This window comes from Seriola aureovittata, chromosome 11 (genome assembly GCF_021018895.1).
Source record: "Seriola aureovittata isolate HTS-2021-v1 ecotype China chromosome 11, ASM2101889v1, whole genome shotgun sequence".
Lineage (NCBI taxonomy): Eukaryota > Metazoa > Chordata > Actinopteri > Carangiformes > Carangidae > Seriola > Seriola aureovittata.
In genome coordinates, this window is record NC_079374.1 from 8993009 (window position 1) to 9005932 (window position 12924).

The following is a 12924-nucleotide window of genomic DNA, read 5'->3' on the forward strand; positions in this document are numbered from 1 at the left end:
ATTTTGCTACAGTAATTTAAAAGCATATTGCCTTATGTAATATGTCGTTAGATTTTGTGGTTTAGTTTGCAACTTCATTGTAAGTGACACAGAATTTTGGCTTTGAGCATTTTCAGTAGCTTGGCTGTCAGATGGGGACAGTCTGTTCTTTCTTTTTAATTAACTTTAATTTCTCAGTATAAACCACATATTTAACTCACTTTTGACCTGCAGGTCGACAGTGTTTGGTTTAAAGATATCTGAGACAAGCCGCCCCTCCTGCCATTTGCCACTTAGAAGGGTTGCTTTTCACACTTCAGAGAAGCCATCAGGCTCTAATTCACCTGCAGTTTGATCTGATGCTATAATTAGTCATGTAATTGCAGACACTGTCTCACCAGACCTGTTGCCATGGCTTGCAGGCACCATGCATACAGCTCAAAGCTCAGTCATGACTTCAATTAACTACAGGGATTAAAGGAAATGGACTTTAAGTAAACCTGTAAATTCCCAACACTCCAAGATGAATCTGTGAGGTTTCACGGTGGCGTAGGTTTTGATTCTCCGTGGAGAATCTTTTCACTGATTATTGAAAATCAATGAAAATGTGAACAGGCAGTGGTTTCACAGCTATAGAGACATCACATGACAGTGAAATCTTTACAGTAGTTGTAATGTATTGACATAAGCTGTGATTAATTTGCCAATTACAATTCTGCAGGCTGAGAGATGACTGCTGGATTGATTTAATTACAGTATATATCTGCAGCTATTGGAAATAATTTGAAAATGTTAATAGGTGAAGCTGAATATGGTGGGAACATAATTCATGGTATGTCCAATATCGTCCAATATCTTGCAAGGCCAAAGAGTGTGAAGAAGTGAATGGATTTTTTCTCAGCAGCATGTAATGCATATACTGTACATACCTTATGCACTCTCACGGTTTAATCTATTTTTTAATTCATTATTTTGAAGCAGGTCTTTCAACAGATTCTGCAAATGATTCCCATTTAAAATCGTATTATGTTTGAGGGTGTCTTGTTTTAAGCATGTGCATGTAAGTGGTCACAGTCAGCAGTTGCATTTTCTGCAACCTGGAATTAATAAGTTAAATATAAGTCTTGATGGTATGTGCCAGTTACAGTAAGTGTCCCTCATGGGTGGTACAGGTGGATATTAATTGATGATCTATAACAGATAATCACCTGCCCCCTGCAGATATGAAAACATTTTAAAACTTGTATAGATATTGATCTGTGACCTTTTTTTCCCTACTTGTCCTCATTACGAATGCTGACTCTAATCTCTGACTCACAAAACCACAAAAGGGATTCAACCAGAGAAGAGATGTGTTGCTTTTTTTTTTTGTTTGTTTGTTTTTTTATTCATTTGGCGACTTGACAGCTTTAAATATGACACATTCACCTAAACAGGTTGATTTTTCTCATTAAACATGACTCATCATGAGAAATGTTGTCCCCCTCTCCTCGACTGCAGCGTTACCGTTCTGATAAAGAAAGACATTTTTATCCAATGTTTTCTAAAGAACAGTGTCTCTGCAGGCGAAACAGTCCAACAACCAAAGGAATTATTCATCCAAATGCAGAAAAAAAAAGTGTTTTTTTTTTTTTATCTGTCTTCTTCTGCTTGGAGAAACCTCTATGCAGCCGTGTTACAATCAGGAACAAGAACACATGTGATTTCTCTTCCTGACCTTAAAGAGCACTCTGATTTATTTCCGTTCCCCTGCTTAGTGGCTGCGGAAGGAAAAGTATCACTGGCAACAAGATGCATTGGAGTTGATTTTCTAGTTAGTGAGGAAGAGAAACGGAGTGTAGAAAGTGTTACATGGCTCTGAAATGATAAGACTGCATGGTCACAGCTGGGGCACCCTGATATGCTTGAGACTGCATTATGCCTGGGGTGACAGGGGACCAACTTTTCTGTCTTCATATTAATTCATCCTGCTTCAGTACTATGGCTGAGCCTGAAATGGAATACTGATTCTCAGTTAAGCATTCCCCACTCTTTATCTGGTGTTTTTGTGTGTTTACAGCAGGGGAAGATGAATAGAGAAGAGCAATGATTTGCTGAGACAGAATAATATCAAAATTATCCATGTGCCTGATATTATGCTCCATTCACATTTTCTATTTGGAGTCTGGATGCTGTAGCAGGAGGCATCAAAGCAGCACACTACCTTGCAGTCTGCTCCATCCGTTCATGTCGTCCTCCCAAAAGGAAGGCAGATGTGTGACAGTAGTTGATGCAGTAATATTTGGTTGCTTGTCACCTTTCCAACTCAGTCACACCGAGCGAAGTAGGGATTTACTTAAAGAGTTGCAGCAGCATCCATTCTGTTTGACTTGGAAAGAGTCCACAGATGGGCAAGCGCAATGCTTGTCTGTCACAATCTGACAGAGACGTCATCACCGTTCATCAGAGATAGACCCTACCTCGTCCTTTTACCATGTTATCCTTGTCTCTGTTCCCCACCCCTTGTCCTCAGTTGTCACCCAGGATTGAAGTTAATTAGAATTTCATCAGAGGCAAACTTTAAAGAGAGGATGACACGTTCTCAAATCTGCCCTTCATTTGATATCAGGGGATTCATTTTGACGTTTGCACTGCACATATCACTACACATCACTACAAAGACAGACGTCATGATGGAGGTCCTGTTTGTACTTGCCACCCACAACGTCAAGCCCGCCTCACAGTAGCTGATACAGTAATGTCTTTTACTGCCTAAATGTTCTTGTCAGTTTGGCAATATATTACACCAGGTGCACTGAAAACTTAGAATCAGAAGTGACACAAACAAAACAAAAAGCAGATCACTGCCATGCACCCCAACTATCCCCACATGACAATTCAACTTACCTCAAAGTAGTCTATTTAAGTTTAGCACGCAAACCAGCTAGCCCCGCCTGCCTCATCATTGTCCGATAGCGACTCACTGTAGCCTCCAGTCTGCCCTGAAGACATAGCGCCGCTCAGAGGGCGTATTATAACCTCTTGTCTTGTAAACACAATGATGGCCAAAGCTCTTGTCAAGCGACAATTACCAACAGCCGCTCCTGGCAAGAAACCACGTTTGGCTGCAGAGAAAACTTTCAGATAGCCCCTTCAAAGTTGCATCCAGGTTTTCAAGATGTCCTAAAGATGTCCTAGCTTTCAAAGGAGAGTTCTCTCTCAAATACTGTATGATACTAATACTATCCGTTATATTCCTTTCCCAAAAACCCTGACTTTGCTTTGAAGGGTATAATTAGAATATTGTGCAAACTATAATATCATATGGTGTTTCACAACAGGGTATATTAGACAAAGACCCATTTGGGATTTTCTGTATGGATACAGAATGACATTTCTTTCTCATCATACTATGCTACCAGAGCTAACTAACTGGAATTTAAGAACTGCTACTCCTTTATTTCCATGTCTTTCACCTGGATCGTGTACTGGTGTTTAACTTCTAGCCAACAAATGTAAATATAATACCCTTTTTTAGGTTTTTCATTTTGGATAAAAAAATACGCCATTTCAGCACAAACAGTGGTCGCCAATTAAAAATGTGAAGCCTGATTTTTGTTCATTTCTGTCCTAAATCAAGAGCCTTTTTTTTCAAATAGCATGAATTCCAAGTGATAAATATGCTAGTTATCATCATGAATGCAGTAATGTAGAGATACACAGGAAAGTTTGAGAGACAAAACTAAGAAGTTGTGGTATAATGAAGGGTAATTTTATTTGGCACAAGCTAGGTTAGCTTAGTATATGCGTTTAAAGATTACTAGTTAACATGTTACATTTTAATCTTTCATTTAACTCTTGTAATGAAAGCAAATAAGCGTATTTTCCAAAATGTCAATATATTCCTGTAAAAGCACTTTTCAGTTACTGAGACTGATTTCACTTCCTGTCAGGCTGAAGCAGAGCGGCTGTGCTTAGAATTATGTGATATTGACCAATAACAAAAATAACAGTGGTGAAGCTAAAGTAACAAGAGCAAGATGTCAGTCAAGCCAGGTTTACACACCCACACAGTCCTGAGAATTATCTAATGGTGTAGCATAAGTGAAAACACCTGTGTGGATGGAGTATAGGTACATAAGGGCCTTAAATAAATCGCACATGCTGGAGACCTTAATGTACAAATTTGAAATTCCTTCGTTTTTTTGTGTTTCATTATAATTAATAGAGGAATGAAACCTGCTGTAATTCTATCATTCCAAACCTTTATCAAAGCTAAAGAAGGAAATTGAATAACTAAAAGAGAAAGAACCTTGAATTTTTTTAATTAAACTTTTTAATAATGACAACCACACTGCAGCCAGAAGAATATGGTGCAATTGTGAATATGGGAAATAGGGTCTATAAATCAAAATGTTCTCTCAAGTGTTTAGAAACTGTGCAGGCCAAGGCTGTTTTTTTTAGACCACTGGCAGAGAGGAAAGTTTGCCTGACTAACTTTCCATTTTGACATTTCTGGTGTGTTGTTGTATTATAGATATGAGGGAAATGTATAGTCTGTCAAACGATTTGTTATTGAGCTGTGGTTGGATAGTGAGCTACATTCACAAGGCGATGCAAAGTGAGGTGAGATTGAGAGTGAGTTCTCTGTGTGTGTGTGTGTGTGTGTGTGTGTGTGTGTGTATGTCTTTTTATATTTGTGTGTCCAAATTTTAGCACAAAATCATCATAGTGAGGACATTTCTATATTGTGTGTGTGTGTGTGCGTGCGTGCGTGCGTGCGTGCGTGCGTGCGTGCGTGCGTGCGTGCGTGCGTGCGTGCGTGCGTGCGCAGTTATGCAGAAGAGCAGCACTGACAAAAGAGAAGCAGAGCTGTTAAATTCATCTCTGGCAGGACACTGTCACACTCTACGTGCCTTAGGGAGCTGTGGAGAGTGTTTGTGACTGTGCATGAGTGCTGCTCATTCACCACTGGATGTAGTAATGCCAGGACCCAGCTTTGTTCCACTCTCTCTCTCTCTGTCTCTGAGTAGCCATATGGGCAACTCAGTAATCCTCTGAATAGTCTGAAGCCAACCTGAGGCTGAAACAGCTCGATTAACACAGACTCGCAGCAAATCCAGTTAGTGTCTTTGTTTCAAATTGTTATATAACTCATTAAAATGAATCATGGCAGATACTATGTAATGTTTTTCTCATTTAGAATGTGTTCTATATTTAAGGATATGGACTTTTTGCAACCTGTTAAGAGATTCTGAACATCTAAAAAAAAATGTGCTCCAAACAGTTCATTTGTGGATTCATCTGCTTTGTTCTAATCCTTGCTTTTATTTGGCTTAAAATAGCATCTTTTTTTGTGGAACTCCAACCACTTTAGGCAGAACAGTCTGTTATGCATATTATGTAATGGCAGTTCAGTGTAACAGACAATTTGGTTGCCAGGTTTTGACAGTCCAGATAATACAGCAGATCATGTTTTACCCCTTTCATACAGATATATAACTATTAAAAGATCTGCAGACATGGCTAATGTTTTTATGAGAGAGGCCGAGAGCCTGCTCTTTAAGCTCCACACCTTAAAGCTGCTATAATCAATACTTTTACAAACATTGTATCAAATGACAATGTGAAAATAAAGTCAGAGTGTGAAAGGTGTTGATCGTATTGATGAGCCCACAGTGAATTATCACCCGAAATTGCACCTCCCCTCAGATTTACAGAGCGTTACAACAAGTTTCAGCTCTTGTTTAGCTCCCTGGCCCATAACTTTCCTGTCATGGTTCACACTCACCCAGAGCCGGGCCTGAGGCATAAACAAACTAAGCAACTGCTTATGGCTCCAAATAAACTGAAAATGTAAACTCTCCTTAGGTTTTTGTTCATTTTAGTCATAATTTAAACATTTAAAACTCCACTAATCAATATTTCGACATTAACTATGGATGATAGTTGAATGAATGAATGAACCTGCCTAACGAACCCACAGAGAATCACCACTCCACAATTTTCACTCCACCAACGCAATAACTAGGTAAGTATAATCTTTTATTTCTAAATCACTATTTGTTCATGGCCTTTAATAATATGTATATCCTGTGCAATTCTGAATGTCATACGCACATGACGTTTTAAGGTTAAAATTTGAGCTTGTTGTGTCTAAGAAAGGTTAAAAAAAAAACAAAATAACAACCCATATAACCAACGAGCAGCACTATGGACAATGTCTTTAAGGGTGGGTCCAGGATGCACAGTCACTAACCTTATATAGACTGTGAGAACTCAACCTCACTCCAGTCTGTTACTTTCCTGTGGACATTTCTTCACCTCAATTTGCACCACCCTTTGAATTTGCATCCACTTGTGTCTTTGCACTGACTTTATATCTAAATGCACCCAAAATCTGCATTGGTTGCCACACATATTAACATGGGGCTTTGTAACACTGTGTTGCCAGTGTTATATGTTATATTTTTTAAGTGATTATAAATGCTGTGAATAATAGTCAGTTGTTGTTTTGTATACTTGGAGTGGGAAGTGTAAGCAGATCCTGCTTAGGAACCCCAAAAGCCCTGGTCTCACCACTCCTAACTTTGTTTTTGGCTGCAGCAGGAAAGCTGTTTCCAGCAAAAAAAAACCTCTAAAAACCTACTGTACACTACCAGCAAACGACAGACGGACACAGCTTGTGATTACCCAGCAGACATAGTGGAGCATTTAGCAGCTAAAGAGCCAGATATTTCCCTCAAGTCTTGGTAGATACCAAAAACAGAGCAAAAATTAGTGAATATTAGACTTAAATTCACCAGAAGTGCAACTCCAAATGATCATAATGTTTACTGTGTAACTGCTGGATGTGTGAATAAGCAACTGTTGGGTAATAAATTCACCATATCAACTTAAAGGTTATCATACGTCAGTGTTTCCACGGCCCCCAAAGAGGCCAACAACCCAACCTTCACCTCTAAATGACTCCATTTTTTACTCTCTTAGTAAAAGAATATTAAGAGGAGTTAGACTTGCCCTCAGGATTATCCCGGCAGCTACGGTCAGTGAAAGATAATGCAGTACGAAGAATGCCATCAAGCAAAATAGAGGGATTTTTTGGATTTGCTGTTAAAGCAGGAGATAGATCTAATTGTGTTTCTTCCTTTCTCTGGCCTGAAAAGCTCTTAAACCACAGTAACACAATTGCATCAGTATAATCAAGTTGTTCCATGTCAGAATTGAAAGGGTTTTTTGTTTTTTTTTGCTGTTTTTTAATCTTCTGGTTCTTGTGTTCCTTTGACGATTTGTAAAGACCAAAGTGATGACACATCAGTTTGAAGCAAACTTTAGTCAGTGCATCTTTTCAGAGCTGTAGACGTCACTTTGTGTAAGTGACAGTGACTTTCCTGCCTGACAATGATTCCACGACATGTGTATGTTTTTTTTTCTCCATTACATCTGTGTGCTACACAGAGTATGTCATGATTAAACTTTGACTGATATCTGGCTTCCGCCCTCTCATATCAGACATTTGTAACACATATTGATGATCTCAAAGGGTATGTTTTGACCTATTACCTTTTGGAGCTATAGTATATGTTGCTGCTGCCCTGGGGCAAAGAGAGCTCAAAGAAACAACTGTTGCTTTTTTTGGCTGTTGATCTTGTGGGGAGATCCAACCACTGAAACAGGACATTTGTAAATTAAATTCTCATAAATAGCAATTTGTTTATCTATAGTGTCCTCTTGAGACTGGCCTAGACAAGTTTAGGTGTAATGGAAGTCAATCTTATTGTAAAAGAGTGTCGTATGTCATATGATGAAAACATGTTGCATAAACAATAACTGAATTCAGTAAAAATAGATAAAAGAGAAAGATTCTTCCTTATCCTATGTTTCATTCTGCAACAGCAGTTGAAACAATCTCCCGACTGGCTGAATCTACCTCTCATTGCACTGACTTTGTGTCTCCATGAAGGAACAGGAGACTGTGGAGTGAATAGATCCCTGAAAAAGCGGCAGGCCAGTTGAGATGGGACTTAACTGTTGCCGCTGCAGCAAGCGAGCAATATCTTATCTGAAAAGCACCACTAGAACGTGAAGCTGTCAGTCCAGTCTTTTGTTTGTGGTCCATTCAACATCATTATCTCCCTTACAGAGCTGTAATTACTGTATGGTGAATAGCTTTCCAGAACCCATCATTTCCTGCACTGTAAGCTTCTTGTTATGTTCCTGCTACAACAGAGGAGCTCAGCTATTGTCAATATATTGATATCAAGAATTTTGACGGCAGCACTGGAGAAGGTTTTGTGCCTGTGCCATGTATACACAAAGAATGAAAATGGACATCAATGAGAACTTTGGGGATGAAATAGTCCTGACAGTCTCTGACATATCGAATAATTGACCTCAGCTGCACTTATTGTGGAGAAAAAGGATTGTAAAGAGAGGTGATGTCAGCAGCCTGCTATTCACCCATGGGGTTTGACGTAAGCCTTAACACTTGGTTCATTTGAAAGAACTTATTCTTTCTTCTCTATTCTGTCAGACGTCAAGTAATTTAATTTGGACTTTAAGGCTGCAAATGGGTGAGTTCAACTTTCTAGGGCTTTAGCCCTGAAGTCCCAGGCGTATGGGACATAGATACGCCAGCTGCTATCTTCTTCATACTTGACTGCAGGTCTGGGGGGAATGAAGCTGGAGCTGGAGCTGGAACAGGGCGCCCCTTAGGGATTCCTCTAGAGCCCATGCTCCTAAATCACTGTTGAACAATTTGTTTGTTTTGGATGAATGCTCATAATTCATATTCACATTATGAAGGCTCTCCATGGAGGAGCAAATGAAATGTCAATAATTTTCCTTCTCATATCCTTGTTAATTCAGTAGAAATACAAAAGCTTTGCTATCACTCGAGTGTACACAAAGCTGAATAAAAGACTTTCCACCTTAGAGGCAAAGGCAAATCCTGTGCACTCTGTTGTATTTTATTAATCACCATGCCCTTTCTTATTTTCCTCCCAATTAAAGTTTCTTTGTCTATTCATATTTTATTATAATCTGAATTAACATCCACCTCAGATCACGCTGTCTTAACTAAACCAGGTTCCCTCAATATGCTTTCCCGTTGATAGATTTTACCACAAATTCCACGGTTGGAAAACAAAGTGATATACTCAAACCACCGGTTGCCCCCTGGTTATATCTTCCTCCTCCTTTATTGTCTGTTTGCACATCAGGCCATTACCTCTGTTCATCATTAAACCTTGTAAGTGCTCCAGATTCATACACAAAGCAAAGAGAAAAGCTGAGCTTATTAAGAGTGTTTGGCTTGTTAACTTACTAATGGCCTGGGTGTTTGCTCTAGGTCATCATGAAAACATCGCTTACGTCCGTTTGTCTCTAAACTCAATTTCATGCTCTCCTGAGCTAATACTTTATGTCCTTAGGAGGAGGAGATATGAAGCGGTTTGAGCGGAGTGGATCATTCCTGTGTCACGCACCCTGCATGTGCTGTACTGAGTCTGTGTAGGACAAAACACGTTCAGGAAAAAAAAAACTCAACCAATGGAAATGTCACTGTCAGGGTTTTAAAGCCTTTGGATCCTACAAGTTTCATTTCTTCCACTTGTATCCTTAACAGCTCAAACTGAATATAGTGGCATGCTATATCTAAAAAAGATGGCCGAGTTGTGCGCATCATGTACTGTGCTTACTACCTCTTGCCCACTTATATGAATGGAAAGTTTGAAGGTGAGAGTTTACACTTGTTTATATATTTGTTTCATTTACCTCCATAAATGAGCTGACCTACCAATAGAAGCTCAGTTAGAAATATGAACACATTTATTTATGAAAAAGACAAACTTTTGTTTACATGTGAGAGATGGAAGTTTCCTCTACCTGCTTGCATTTTCATACCGAAGAATTTAGAAATAGCAAAAACTTTCCATCTACTATTTTGCTCATATACTCTACATAAACATTATAATTCAAAAGCGAAAGTTTTACAAAAATATGATACGACCTCTGCATTGAGTTTATCCACATTACAATCGACATGATTTGCCCTTTACTTGACACACTCTTCATTATGAAATGTGATGTCAACATGTCTTTTATTTCTGACACCGAGTGGCTTTTGCTTTTCTCCTCATTACTATGTGTATCTATGGGGCTTCAAACCTCATTTCCACTGCATTAAATCTTTATAGTCCTCAAAGCCTCCGCGCTGTTGCCGTGGTTACCATAGATGCAATGTTTCAGTCCTCAGAGCCTCTGATTTTCTGTCTTTAGTCAGTTATTAACAGGTTTTTCTGCCAGACCCCCCCCCCCCCATCTCTCCACTAACACCATCTACAGTATTCACAACCTCAGCTGTCTGACAATCAGAAAACCACAAAATCTTCCAGCTACAACTGAATTTTCTTCTTTCTTGGTATTAGTTTCTACAGTGTGACATTCCCTTGGCTCTGTTCAAATTATTTTGGAGAATAATCCCTTTTCTTAATTAACAACACCACTAAGCCGGGCAGTTTTTGATAAACACTTGCTTCTTATTATAATAGAAGCCACTTGAGGATGTTAGTCTGAGCATGTTTCTCAAAACCACTGATTGATTTCCAAGGGCTTTGGCTCTTTATGGCTTCACATGAATCACAGTGGCTATTTCAAGCTTCCAAATCTCAGTAGTGTTGGAAATACCTTGAGTTATATTTCAATGAAGCAAGCCTCTCTTAATTTTAAAACACAAAAAGACCAAACACCAAACTCTTCTTCACAGAACACAATTATTTTTTCTGCTTTAGCAACTTTTGACTCCTTTTAAAGGCTTATGACAGCTCTTGGTGAGTAAAGGAATGAAACTGGCACCGTTTAGACTTTAGTTTATGTTACGTTTCCAGTTACTATCAAGCAATGTAATATATACATTTTCTCCATTAAAATTGAATAATTTGTAGCAAAGCAGGGAACACTAAAGGTGGATCAGCTGGTATTGTGTTGTGTTGTCACATGTTGTTTCATCTCACATCTTTCTTTTTTGTGCTCATTAATCCTCCCCTGCCCTTTAGTAATCTCTCCCAGCCAGCCTGATTTCCTGACTGAGGAGTGGCAGCTGTTGACATATACTATGAGATAGCTTTAACTCTGAAATGAGAGGGTTGCTTTTTTTCTTTTAACTCTAGGTCACACCAAAGCAGCTATCTGCTGATTCACCAGCTGGAGCGCAGCCGCTGTAGGCTGCATTTCCTCGAAAACACCACCCTTGGTCTTCCTGACTAACCCTTCCCAATCTAATAAGTAATCAATAGTACTAATATGCTATCCCATCTGGCCTTATCCTGTCTACAGAATGTCTTGCTTTGGGTCAATGGCTTCTCAGGTAGGGGGAGATTAGCTGGCTAAGTGAGCAGGATGAAGCAGAAGATCCACCCTGGGTGAGGTTGGTTGCTTACTTCAATCCTGTACAGTTCGGGCTGGTGGGAGGCTGATGGGAAAAATCTGCTGCCCTGCTCTCCTTCTACCCCTGGAGATCAGAGCACAGCTGGGGTGTGAGGGTACTCTCAAGTAAGAATGAAAAAGAAGGAACAAATTACATGGATAAAATGTATATATTACTAAACTGTACTTTAACCGCTCTTTGGCACTAATGAGAGTATCAGTTACTTTCCTCGTTTGCTGGCATTACCATTACGCCATTACATAATTTCTTTATTATATAATTGTTCATGTTCCCTAATGGCATTACAGGAGAAGGAGCCACGCTGACAGCCAAGCATCAGTCAGTGTTTATTATAGTACCTGTAATTTAAATCTGCATAAATAACCATCGATCGATGATCTATCGAAAAAGGTTGACTGCAGAACACATGATATGATTGTATATTGCTGATAATCATGTCGCTGCAGCAGGATTTGGCCCTGGATGACTCACTGTAATGAATCTTATCCCACCTCTGCATTTCAAAGTCTGTAACTTATCACCCCACTGTTCTTAATCAATATTTCAGGTCTGAATGTATGAAGGATCAGGACTTTCTCTAGCTGAAACGATTCCTTGTAACTACCAAAGGATATCCTGGGAGACATGTCCAAATAGAAGACAAGCAATTTTTCTCTTCCATGATAAAATTACTCTTATATTAGAAAATATAAATGTGCAAGACAGCTACACTGACTTTAAAATTATAGCAACAATGTTAAGAAAACATGGCTGATGGAAAATCTTTGCTATAATGCCAACAGTAATATTTTAGGGCAGTAATATGACCTGAATGTGGTCATTTGGAAAAACACACACACACAAAAAAAGGAAATGAAACAACATAACTGCCTACAACAATCTGAGAGAATTGTACTAGGAAACAGAGGCCGGTCATTAGGTCTCTGTAAATTCAATTGACTTCCACACCAATTTGAGCATGCATTAATTGTAAGGGTTGAACTACACAGCACGTGGGTCAGTCCTTTAGAAAGGGATATTACTTTAGGTTGAATCACCAACTGTCTCCTCTTGTCTTGTTGAGTTGTTATTAGCATTTAAACAGTGGCAGACAGTGGCTCAACACTACCTCATACTAAGGACAGCTATTCCTCCAGGAGCTTCATACTCATTCTAGTGCCAGACAAACAACAGCAAGGGAGGTTGACCAGAGAGTGTGCAGCATCAAAGCAGGTTTGGTTGGCAGAACACACCACTCCTGGATACAAACACTCACAAAAATTCAATGGCATGAATGCAGCACAATGTGTATGTTAATAATAGTCAGAGGACACCACAAGAGAATGCCATGATGGTAGGCTACATAAACAAACAGAGATACACACATGGAAATATTCACTTATGTGCACTTATGTTTTCTGGATTCAGTTTTCACAGTTTTTCTTTCATAAAAAAAATAGTTTAACATTTTTGAAAATGTGCTTACCTGCTTTCTTGGTTTCTTGAGAGTTATTTGAGAATATCCATACTACTCTCGTGAC